Source organism: Callithrix jacchus, chromosome 10, assembly GCF_049354715.1.
Source record: "Callithrix jacchus isolate 240 chromosome 10, calJac240_pri, whole genome shotgun sequence".
In the NCBI taxonomy this organism is placed as follows: Eukaryota; Metazoa; Chordata; class Mammalia; order Primates; family Cebidae; genus Callithrix; species Callithrix jacchus.
This window is the reverse complement of record NC_133511.1, coordinates 109205063-109217723: the sequence shown is the minus strand read 5'-3', so window position 1 is coordinate 109217723 and position 12661 is coordinate 109205063. Positions and strand designations below refer to the sequence as shown.

Below are 12661 nucleotides of genomic sequence, written 5' to 3'. Positions count from 1 at the left end.
AGCACACAGAAGCAACAAAAGTCACTTTTCTTTCTCAGCCTGAGTTCAGGGTGATGATGTGGGTGAGGGGGATTCTTCCTGGGGAACTTTTTCTTTCAGTTTATATATGCTTACTGTTGCAATATTTTGTTTTGAACATCAAACACAGTTCCAAAATAAGAGCTATTCATCTTAGGAAAACTGTCTTTACCATAAGGAAGAGTACTTCACTGGTGTTTACAATCAATTGGTGGCAACTTAAAAAACTTATTGGTGACACTGCTGTCTGATAATCAAATACTTCATCACAGGCTGAATGTAATCACTAAAAGAGAATAGTTTCTCCTCCCTTTCTTACCTTCAAACAAAACCAAAAAAAGTAGTTCTCACCTGGAAAGAGCACTCACTTTAAGAAAAAAACATAATTTTTAGCTAGTTTTATTAAACACAGAATGCTCTAAAACATGGGAAAACAGGGATTCCCAGAGTAAGTATGATGATACATGAAAAGACAAAATTCCCTGGAACAATATGTTTTCACCAACTTGCAAAAAGAGAAAGACTGTACTGCTTTGTAACAGTCAGCTTTGTTTCCCTTGGGAGCTTTTAAGAGAGGCAAGGCCTCATGCTGGGTTGGGATTTTAATGAATTATCTGAGTGGTATAGAAACCTCCAGTGAGACATTAATGTCAAAAAGTGGCTTATCTCTGTGATACCTCTGAAACACCTGGAAGAAGCAAAATAAACAAGAACAGATAAACTCTCTGGAAAATACCTTCTTATCCCAGGATGCAAGAATTTCCACAGAAAACCTCACATGTGAGATGAACTCACATTCCAAAATTATAAAACATCTAAGGAAACAATGCAACAAGAGCAGTGGACAGTAGACGAAGGACAAGATCAGATCTTACAGGAATTCAGAAAATTGGATGGAGAATATAAAGTGTCTCAAGTGATTAAAGATATAAAAGAAGGAATTAAAAACATAAGGGGAAAAAAGATGCTATGAAAAAGGCCCAGCAAACAGATTTGAAAAATAATCAAATAGAACTTCTACAAATAACTACTGAAATTTAACTCAAGATGGATAGGTAAAAAACACATCAGTCACAGATAAAGAAAACAGGAAAACAGATGTGAAAAAGTTATCTAGCATGCAGCACAGAGAAACAAAAATGTGGAAAACCTGCAGAACCAAACAAAACAAAGCTGAGAGACATAAGGTAAGGACAGAATAAAAGGTCTAACATATATTTCACAGGATTCCAGAAGAAAAGATTAGTGAGAATTGCAGATATGTAATATTCAAAGAGAAAACAAAAACTTACTAAAAATGCATTAAAGAAGACCCTTTAAACTCAACAATCTTCAGGTTTAAAAAGAAAAATCAACCGCAAAAAAACTAGTGATGTGGTTGGACGTGGTGATTCACACCTGTAATCTCAGCACTTTGGGAGGCCAAGGAGGGTGGATCATAAGGTCAGGAAATCGAGACCATCCTGGTCAACACAGTGAAACCTCGTCTCTACTAAAAATATAAAAATTAGCTGGGCACGGTGGTGTGTGTCTGTACTCCCAGCTACTCAGAAGGCTGAGGCAGGAAAATTGCTTGAACTCAAGAGGAGGAGATTGCAGTGAGCCAAGACTGCACCACTGCACTCCAGCCTGGGTGACAGAGTGAGACTCTGTATCAGAAAACCAAAACCAAAACCAGAAACAAACAAAATCTAGTGACTTATCTGGGAAGATAGAGAATAAGAATTAGAAAATCCCCATTTGGTAACCATTATAACAACTGATGCAGGCAAGAATCACCAACGGCTGCTAAAACTCCAGTGGGTGAAAGTTTGAGAAGTAACAGGATATTCACATAGTCTCAAAGTATTTTTCCACAAGACACATAATAAAAGGAAAAGTAGTAACTTGACATGACATTGGAGAAACTCCCAGAAACCTGTGATCCAAGTTATCATCACCAGTAATGGCACAAATTAACATCATGTGTTCTTCGACATGATACACCGAGAATATATTATTTTTATGATACTTCTGTCAAAATGCATAATTTGGATCTCATCATGCTAAAGCGTCAGACAAACCCAAATCAAGGGATGTCTTACAAAATAACTGGCATGTGCGCTTCAAAAATGTCAATTTCAGATAAGAATGAGAAAGACTGAGAAATTGTTCTAGGCTAAAAAATGAGGCTAAAGAGATGATAACTGAATGCAATTCATGGTCTGGGATTTTCTTTTGTTCTAATGGACATTATTAGGATAACTAATGAAATCTAAATAAGGTCTATAGATTGAATAATAATATTTCACCAATGTTTATGTACTGATGATTTCAATCACTGTATTGTGATTATGTATAAAAAGTCTTTAGGGATAAAGGTGCATCATACCTGCAACTTCCGAAAAGTTCAGGGGAAAAATACACATACACCATGCACACAGAGAAAAAGGAATACAACAACTGTGATAAAATATAAACAGTTGAAGAATCTGGGTGAAGGGTATATGGAAACATTTGAGAAATCTGGGTAAAGAATGTACTATTTTTAAATATTTAATTCTGAAATATGTCAAAATAAAAAGTTAAAATTTAAAAAATAAAGCTTTTAGATCAATTTAAATAAACAAAATGTAGATAGGTAGACAATAACCTACATGGCAAATCAAAAAAAGCTAAACTTTCTAAGAATAATGATAATAAAATCAGAAATTGGAGATAATTAGTATCCTGGAAGAAGGGGCTCTAGAAACAGAAATAAGGACTAGTTGGTCTCAAGATCCCTTAAACTCAACACTCACAGGCCAACCAGCTACCTGTTACCCCAGCTCTCAACTTTGGCAGGAGAAGGGAGATTTAAATCCTGGAAAAAATGATTGAGGGACATTCCAGACTCAGACTCCAGGCAGAGACAGCAGGGTGAGGCACCCTACTAAATACAACAGATTAAATAATAATATATAAGATGAAGGATGAGAACCCATCTCCTTCCTCTATCCAGCTCCCAAAATACCTGTAGCCCAGACTTATTATCCATCCTTTCCCCAACCCCCAAAGCAGAAAAATTATTCTCTGATCAATAAACCAGGCCAAGAGAAATAACCCACAGATACCAACACTGAGACAATCAGGTCCCCATCCTGTGAAGGCCGTTGCTTGACAAGCCTTATCCATGTATACAGAGCTTCCAATCAGCTTTCAGTGTTTCCCTCTCACATAAGAGCAGACTGCCAATAATCATCAGGTATTTGAAGAAAGCTTCCAATATGAAAAACAGCAAATAAAGCCTGAAAAAGGAATTCAAAGAAACCAAACAATACAAGAAGCTGAAGAAAAGTAAGAACTAAAAACCACAAATAGTATCTTCAGAGAGAAATACTCCACCTTTAAAACAAAATTAGGAAGCTATTTAAAAAAAAAAAAAGATTAACTAGAAGTCAAGGGAAAAAAAGGTCAGATTTTTAAAGTAAACAAAATATTAAAAATCTAAAGAAGGATCAGAAGACAGAATTGAGAAAATATCCAAAAAATTAGAATAAGAAGACCAACAGATGGTAAGATAAGAAAAACAGGGATCAGTCACCATCTATGTAACAGACACCCCATAAAGAGAGAAAACAGAAAAATAATCAAAGAAATAAAATACAAAAATTACTCAGAACTGAAGCACATGATTTTCCAGTTTAAAAGGGCCCAAATCAGTATCCAGGTAGCAGAAAACACCCACATCAGGGCGTATCATCATAAAATTTTAGAATATAAAATTTGCCAGGAAGGGGAAAAAAGGTCATATAAAAGAACCAGGAATTAAAATGACATCTCACTTTTTGAGATTAAAATGAAAAGCTTAGAAGATAATAGAGTAATGCTTTCAAAATTTGTAAGAAAACCTACCTCAATTAATAATTCTAGCCCAATTATTAATCAAATGTGTAACAGAATAAATAACTTTAGGACATGTAGGGTGACAGAAAATTTATCTCCATCCATTTCTTAAGAAGCTTTTGGAAAAAAAATAAACCAAAACAGAGAAAGACGTTACAATATGGAAGTAAAAAACTCCAACAGAGCAGAGACAAAAAGGGCATTCCCAGTGTCACAGTGAATTGAGAATGAGGATGACCCCTGCACAGGAGACCTAGAGAGCAGTCACTCCAGACTGGAACCAACAAGACAGGGCTACAGGAGAGATGACTTCAGAAAGGAAGAAAACTCCCAGACTCTGCCTGCGCTTGACCACTTTAATATTTTGTTTGGGAATCCAGCAAAATTAAATTAGTGATAGAAACATGGAAAACTAAGGGAAAAAAAACAGGCAATTATTAGCTCTCTGGAAAGTAGAAAGCTGTACAAGAAAGGAAATGAAATTCTTGTTTATAGCTTGGTTCATTCAGTTGAAAACAGCATTTATATAGCTCTAATAATGTATATAACAAATACTACTTTAATGAAAAATGATGACCCAGCCATACTGGTAAGATGGAACGGGAGGAATGTATAGGGAAACAAACAACAGGAGAAAAAGTGCTAACTTGAAGTAAAAAGGTTTCTGAGTAAGAAATTTAAAAACAGCATGAATGGGGAAATAGTAAGAAAGCATCAGAGAAAAGTTAAAGGGTTAAAAGCAGTTGCCCCTTGAAAACAGGTCCTAATTTTCATTCTATGGTTTCTTTTACTTGAATTTTTAATCCATACATATGTTAAGCTACACTATTTTCTAAAACATATAACTAAGAAATATAGCTCAGGAAAAAAAGAGTGAAAAATCAAGAATCAACCTCTGGTTGAGGCAATGTAAAAAGTTTTCTAATCTGCAGTTATAATGACCCTTTTATTAGAAAATTACACTCAAATATTAATCATTGGGAGACACATTAAAAGGATAGAATATTAGAAATGGAAACAAAATTCATTATCTTGAGGTTATAATACTTAACTACCACATTTCCCTGGTAACTTCTATTACTGAATCATTTAAGCAGACCTCAAGGGAGAATTACAATGGCCCCTGAAAAAAGGGGAAAGGGAATTTGATGTGCTAATATAAGTGATAGTTGGTACATGAAGGATTACTTGGCCAAAACATTCAGTATGTTCTTAATCTGCTGCCAGATCAAGCTTCCACAGACTCTGAAGAACTCTTCTACTCGCTGCCCTCCCACAAGCTGTGTGATGTAAGGAAGCAGTCAGGTTTTGATTCATGAAAGCTAGAGCCCTAAAAGTGAACTCTAAGTAAGCAATGAAGGCAGGACTGCATCCAAGGAAACAATGTGTGTAGATTCATTCAACCAGCACCACCACCACTGGGGCTGCCATGCAGATGTGTGTTACACAGGCACATTAATTTCTCTCTGCTACAAAAGCTCTAGCATGCTCTTCTGATTGACAAAATCATCTTAGCAATATCCCTGAGTCTGTCGTTTCATATACTTTATCTATCCTCCCCATCTGGACCAGGCTTGTGATTTTCATTTTCTTTTCCATTTTCTGACCATCAGCATTGGCCAAGTTCTTTGCTTGGGGCCCCAGATCAAGCCTTTGTATCTTTCTGCATCTCTCCAACTGCAGACCCCGCTCAGCTTTTCTTATTCCCTGGCTGCTGACATCCTGAGACTTTCTAATTGCTTCCAAAGAAGTAAAGGGTACTCAAGGAAAGGTCTGGAATTTAGGATAGCATACTGGATCACTCGTGCAAATGTGATCCTATAAATAGGATACCTATAAAAACAATAGACTTCAAAAGCTTAAACTTACCTTAAATTTGAGCTAAAATTTCTAAATTCCATACATTTTTTAAAAATCATATCTAGGCAGTAGGAGGAAGACAGAGAGAGTAAGCCAAGAAGGCCTCCTGGGGGGCCGGGTAGGCTTTCAAATTCCAGAGAAACATTCCACAACTTACAGGGTGCTGAGTTGAGTTACACAGACTGTTAACCTGGTATCTTTTCAACTTAGAGTTCTGCTTCATACATCTGAGCTGGCGCTTCTTCAGCCTGCAGAGCGATTTATTGCTTGTTAGTGTTTATAGCTGAGTGATATTTTCAGCTGCTTGTACAACCACAACCTTTGTGAGTGAAGGCCACCGTCTGGACATCTAAGTATAGGCAGCCCTGAGTTCTTCATGTAGTTGAGACAGATTTAGTTTGAACTCAGCCTCGGGATGCTTCTAATCCAAGCCCCATGGGGTCAAGAGGAGGAAACAGATGAGGAGAGAGGAAGAGCCTTCTCCAGGGAGTGAGTTAGGACACACATAGTGAATGAAATCCTACATCGAAATATGGTCTCTGGACCAGCAGCATCAACACCCAAGACGTCGGAACTTGCTAGAAATGTGAATTATAGGTTCCCACCCCAGACCTACCCAATCTGAATCTCAGGGTGGAGCAGCAGCACTCTGCAGTCTAACAAGCCTTTCAGGAGATTCTGATGCATACTAAAGATTGCGAGCCACTGCCCCATGGCATACTCTACCACATTTTGCCTACAGCTGTGATTTCTGATCCTTGTGGGTGATTCTTGCCAAGCAAGTGCTCTTATGCAATACTCTCATCTGGCTTTTTCCTTGTCCTTTCTATCTTCAAAAACTAGAGTTAGACTGAGGCTTACAGGAAATCCAGGGAAGCATACAATCCTCATCTGAGGCTTTGATTGCAGTGAAGTGGCCACTCTGGCAGGATTTCATAGAAAAAGCTCTTGTTCTTCAAACTCGTTCTTATCCTAGGTATAATAATTCAGTTTAAGATGCTTCCCCATTTTTCTCATCAATTTTTATCAATGGCTATAAAAACCCCTACTCTCTTCTCTTTCTGTTTTAGGTCTGCTATGGATAATTCAGAAAGGGAAAAAAATGTGGGTTATCTTTATTAGTGTTACCTATGATAGCAAACTTGAAAAAAAAACTATCTATCAAAGACGTAAATAACATTATAACATTGATAAGCTGAAGGATGATCTTTCAACTCACATAGCAGAAAAATAACATGGGAAAACACTCTACACAATTTTCCGACTATATTTAGTTTTTAAAACATTGTCACTGAGAGGATATAGTTTTGGTAGCACATGAATTCAGTTTAAAGCTCACTTGTCTCAGTCTCTGTCCTCCTGCATATGTTCACATCTGACAGAGAACCAGAAGTAAAATGAGGGAGGGCATCCAAGGAGAAGCCTAACTATAAAGGCTAGCTCCAGATGTGGGGATGAAGGTTTGCCAAGAAGCGAGACCAGAAATGGCACCAAAGTTAGAAGTGATACAGGATATTTAGGGAGATGATAAACCTTTGCTGATATTTGCAAAAAGGGGAGAAAAAAGCATGAAGAGACTAAAAAGGTTATAATGTATACATATATATGAAATGTGTATATATGCATTTCATATATATATATGTAGCCTTGACATGAAAAGCTAAAATTAATATAAAAACATGCACCCTTCCCTTCATAAAGAACCTTAACTTGGTGATAAATTCCTTCAAAAAGAATTCCTTTCAAAACAAAGGGTCAATCTCTCCAATTCAGATAGGTCTATTACTTCAACATTATGTCCAAGAATTACTGTGTCAAACTTTCTCAGGTTCTAAAGGTGGGGTGCAACGTAGAGAATGTCATCACCCTAGTTTTACAGATAAGAGTGACAAAGCACTTAGTGACATGAATACTCTACAAGGCCACCTCTCACTGTCATAATCGTCGACACACATAAGCCTTTTCTACATTAAACTAAGGCAGCTGCATCTAGCCAAAATATGATTCTGAACTCTCATCTCTCCTTCTCCAGTCTGAGTAAGCTCTGTGCATGGCTGAAGGCCCTAAGAGTTTATCTCTGAAAACCCCAGGCCACCCCTTGATTTACTGACCAAGATCCACACCTACTCCCACCACAGAGTATCTGACATCATAAATTTGATGTAATCTAGAGAGAGACTCCCCTGCAGGTTGGGTTCATAGTAATCTCATCTAGAGTAGGTTAAATATTTCTGAGGGAAGGGGAGAAGTTAACTATAAATAAACCATCGCTATTCAGACCTCCCATCAGTTGCTTTCACTGAAGATGCAGAAATGTACAACCCACTGCTTTAAATCAGGGCTCTCGTCACCTGAGCTAGAAATGTGATAAATACCAAAGTATCCTGAAAAGGATTACTTAAGAAAGAGTTAAAAATATAGAGAACATATTTTCCAGTTATATACCTTATTTATGCTTATGTTATTTCTCAAATTGTTAAAGAGTTTAGCACTTTGACCGTTCTGTCCTGAATTAAAACATTTTTATTTCAAAACTGTAAATTTTCATATTCTATTTTCTCCTAGCCTGTCTATATTCTTATTAAAAAGAACTGAATTCCAACCCTTTATTCTTATTAAACATCTCTTCAAGCTTTAGATAAAAGTTTAGGATAAAGTCCCACTATTTCTGCACTTTCTGTCTGGGTCATGACCAGACAGAATTCTGTATGAATTCTCTCGTAACCTGTATGAATTCTCCTGCAGAGGAACAGATGTAATATTTGTCTCAAGCTTGTACCATTTGCTTGGAACAGTAGTAACATTTCAGCCCAGAGGAGGCTCAAGGGTTCCCATATCATTCCATAGGCAATTCAAGATAATCTGCACATAGAAGACCTGGGTTCTCACTTGTTCACACAACTTGCCAATTACATGATCCTAGACAAGTCATTAGGTAGTTTCATTACAATCACTCTACAGATGAGAAACAAGCTACCACTTTACCCGCCTTCCCAGCAGGATATGTCTTTGAGGCTCAAGTCCTGGGATGCCAATCTTCCTCCCTCCTTCCCTTTCTCCCTCTCTCCATCCCTCCTTCCTTCCTTTATATATCAAGGTCTTCCGGTCTGAATTAAGTTGTCCTAGGTATTATGAGGAACACCAAGGTCAGAAATGGCTTAAGGTGCTTAAAACTTTATAGGAAATTCTACTTCTGTACATGTTAAGTGATGGAAAAGAAACACAGGTAATATGCTCTAAGAGTTATTTCCTGCTGAAGGGGTTGGGAAAACCTCCTGGAGAAAGGAGTTTACCAGTGGGCCACTGAAGCCTGTATAAATCTGCAAAAGATGGGGAAGAAAGGTGTACCAAGGAAAAGGCTGGCAGCCACAAAGGCACAGAGAAGGAAAAGCAGGGACACACATAGGAAGGATTGAGTTGTGCTGCCAGAAATCTAGAACTCTCTGAAAGAGAACAGAAAAAAAAAAAAAAAAGCTAGAAAGGCAGATTGTGGAGGGCCTTACTGTTAGACTGATTTTGGACTCCAACACCATCCTCACACATGACTCTCCATGCAACCAAATTCCCTACCTAGATAAGCTATACCGTATACATCAGTCTTCCAAACTTCTCCCTCAATTACCAGTTAGAATAGTCCATTTTTCCAGACACCGCTCAATGTGTCCTCTACTAATTTTCATCTGGATTTCTGAAACAGTCTACTGCCTCCAATCTGGTCCCACTGCCACGCATAATCCATTCTCTATACTAAGATCAGACTGACCCAAAATGCAATCTTATCACACTACACCCCTGTTTAAAAGGCTTCAGTGATTCGTTTTTTCTCACAGATAACACTCCAAAGCCTTATGTAGGATACACGTGTTTTGTGATCTGGGCCCTCTCCAGGCGTCATCCTCTGTCTCTCTCTCCCAAGCCTCCTTCACTGTCGCCACACTGAACTCTCTGAAGTTCCTTAAACTACCAAGTTCCCCTGGCCCTCTGTTTATTTGAATGTCGTTCCTTCTGGATGGAATCTAACTTTCTTCCTTTCTCTGACTAGATAATACCTACTCTTCTTTTTTTAATACTCAAATCATCATTTAACAGAGTTCTGGAAGTACTAGCCAATGCAATTAGATAAAAGAAAAAAATAAAAGTTTCAAATACTGGAAAAAGAAAGTAAACTTGGCATTTGTGGATATAATTGTATATCTAAAAATATAAGAGAATCAACTAAAAAAGTAAACAACCGTGGAATTCGGTAACAGAATAGTTGTAAAATTAATATACAAAAATATAAAATGTGTCTGTTTACAATGGTAACCAGTTAAGAACTATAAGGTCAGAAAGTATTCTTCTATTAGAGCATAAGAAAAAATTTTAAATCTAGGAAATATTTATCAATACTTGTAAAGGAGATGTGTGTATATATATATATACACACACACACACATCATATAAATTCTACCAGAAGACAAATCTTTCTTCCAGATAGAAAGATCTATTGCAATGTAAGTTTCCCAAACGCATGGATCCTTCTCTGCCTTGTTCATTCAAAGTAGCAAGAACTCTGCCTGGAACAAAGCAGGCATTCAATAAATACCTACTGAACAAATAAAGGTCTAAAACAATATAAAAGTGCAATGTGATAACAATCAAACTACAAATAGAATTATTTGAGGAAACTTGACAAAGATATCAATCTTCTCCTTGAAAAATACACATGAAGATCATTTCTCGCCTATGAGATGAGCAAAAATTCAAGTATCCAGCATTACGGACGGCATGGAGAACTAGAACACCCAAATGTTATTTGTGAAACTATACTTTAACATAGTCTTTTATAAGGGTGATTTGTTAATATCTATCAACATTTAAAATGTGTATTTTCTTTTTTTTTTCTTAATATATATTTTATTGCATTTTAGGTTTTGGGGTACATGTGAAGAACATGCAGGATTGTTGCATAGGTACATACATGGCAATGTGGTTTGCTGCCTTCCTCCCCATCACCTATATCTGGCATTTCTCCCTATGTTATCCCTCCCCAACTCCCCATCACCCGCTTTCCCTCCCCTAGTTCCCCCCGACAGACCCAGTGTGTATTTTCTTTAAGCAATTTCTTAGCTGGAATTAATTCTGTAGATATATTCACATATTTATGTGTAAACATGTGAAAGTACCCCCTTTGTATTACTGTTAGAAAGTAGGGGGAAAAAAAGAAAGCAGTCTAAATACCTATCAATAATAGACCTATTACATAGGATATACCCAAACAATTGAATACTAATAAAGCCATCCTGAAAAACTGAAGTAGACCTATATAGAATAAAACAAAGATAAGTCTACGATCTAGTGCTAAAATAAAAAAAGCAGAAAAATATGTATAGGATAGTCCTATATATGTTGAAAACTACAAAATTATGCTTATATATGAATGGCAACATTCTGAGATGTTACCTTTGATAATGGAGTCAAGGAGGAGAGAGACAGAAGGAAACTTCACCTCAAGCAAAACAAAAAGATGTTTGCTGTTGTTTTTACCATACACACATGTTGACTTCCTCTCAGGCACTCCCTCTTCAGGAAGTATCCCTGAGGAGAGATGCCTGTCCCCTATGCAGCCAGCACTCAGTATACCACTCCACTACAGAACCTCTACGTTCACAGCATTACTTACTAGCTTCCCAAATTAGTGGAGAGCTTCTTTGAGGGCAGGAACTGTCTTCTTTTTTCTATATTCTCAGCACATCTCAGAGTGCCTAAAATCTAGTCACCATTTCCAAAAGGATGGATGAAAGAAGGAAGAGAGCGGGGCAGAAAAGGACGGTCCTATGTGAAGATTAACCAGGTGGCCATATACAGCACTATTTAGAAAAGATAGAATCGGGGCCTGGCGCAGTGGTTCATGCCTATAATCCCAGTACTTGGGGAGGCCCTGATTACCTGTGGTCAGGACTTCGAGATCAGCCTGGCCAGCATAGTGAAACCCCATCTCTACTAAAAATGAAAAATTTGCTGGGCATGATGGCGGGCACCTGCAATCCCAGCTACTCGGGAGGCTGAGGCAGGAGAATCACTTGAACCCAGGAGGTGGAGGTTGCAATAAGCCAAGATGGAGCCACTGCAGCCTGGGCAACAAGAGCAATACTCTGTCTCAAAAAAGAAAAGGTAGAATCAGGAGACAAGGAGGGCTGGTCAGAAAGGAAGAGATGATTAGAACAAAGAATGGAGAAGAGTCTATTTCTTTCGTGGGAACGCCTGGAGGTCTGTGAGCTGGACAGCCAGGCACACTTTGGAGCAGCTAGGAAGCAGTAATTACCATCTCCAGAACTTCAGGAATTTTCAGTGAGAAAGAAGGTGTGTCTAGAAGCCATTGCCACAATCTCTACAATGACACACATGCCTTGTGATTGCTTCACACAAGGAAGAAGGCCTAAGACCAGCTTCTGACTGCTCGATCTCTTTGCTGGAAATAGTGAAGGGGCCTCTGACACAATCTTGAGCAAATGACACTAGCAATCCATAACGCATCTAGATCACTTCTGCTTATTACTTTCCTTACAGGGTGTTGGAAATATTAATTGAAGTAATACATGTAAAGCACTTAGCACAGTCCCTGGCAGAGAGTAAGCACTCAAAATACAAGCTGTTATTAAGTTGTTTACAGAACCTTTTCAAGAGCTCTAAGCATTACCGTTGTAAAAGTCATTAGGATGTCTTTGATTTCTAACAAGACCCATGCCTCCCCATTTATCTCTGCAATAAATAAACAGACGGTCTTTCTAAGCACATTTAAAACACACTGGAAGCTGCTGCTTCCGAATTTTTTTTTACTTTTGTCAGTGTTTCAAAATTACACTGCCCTTATCAGTCTCCAAGTATAAAAAGTACACTCTCATCTTAGAGAGCTAGAATTTAAATAACCTTTACAATT

General features: G+C 37.8%; 1 protein-coding gene across 1 annotated transcript in view; it reads right to left on the bottom strand.

Annotated features, from left to right (window-relative positions):
* EXT2 (exostosin glycosyltransferase 2) overlaps positions 1-12661 on the bottom strand; it is a 151790-nt gene that overhangs the window by 58343 nt on the left and 80786 nt on the right. The window lies entirely within an intron of this gene.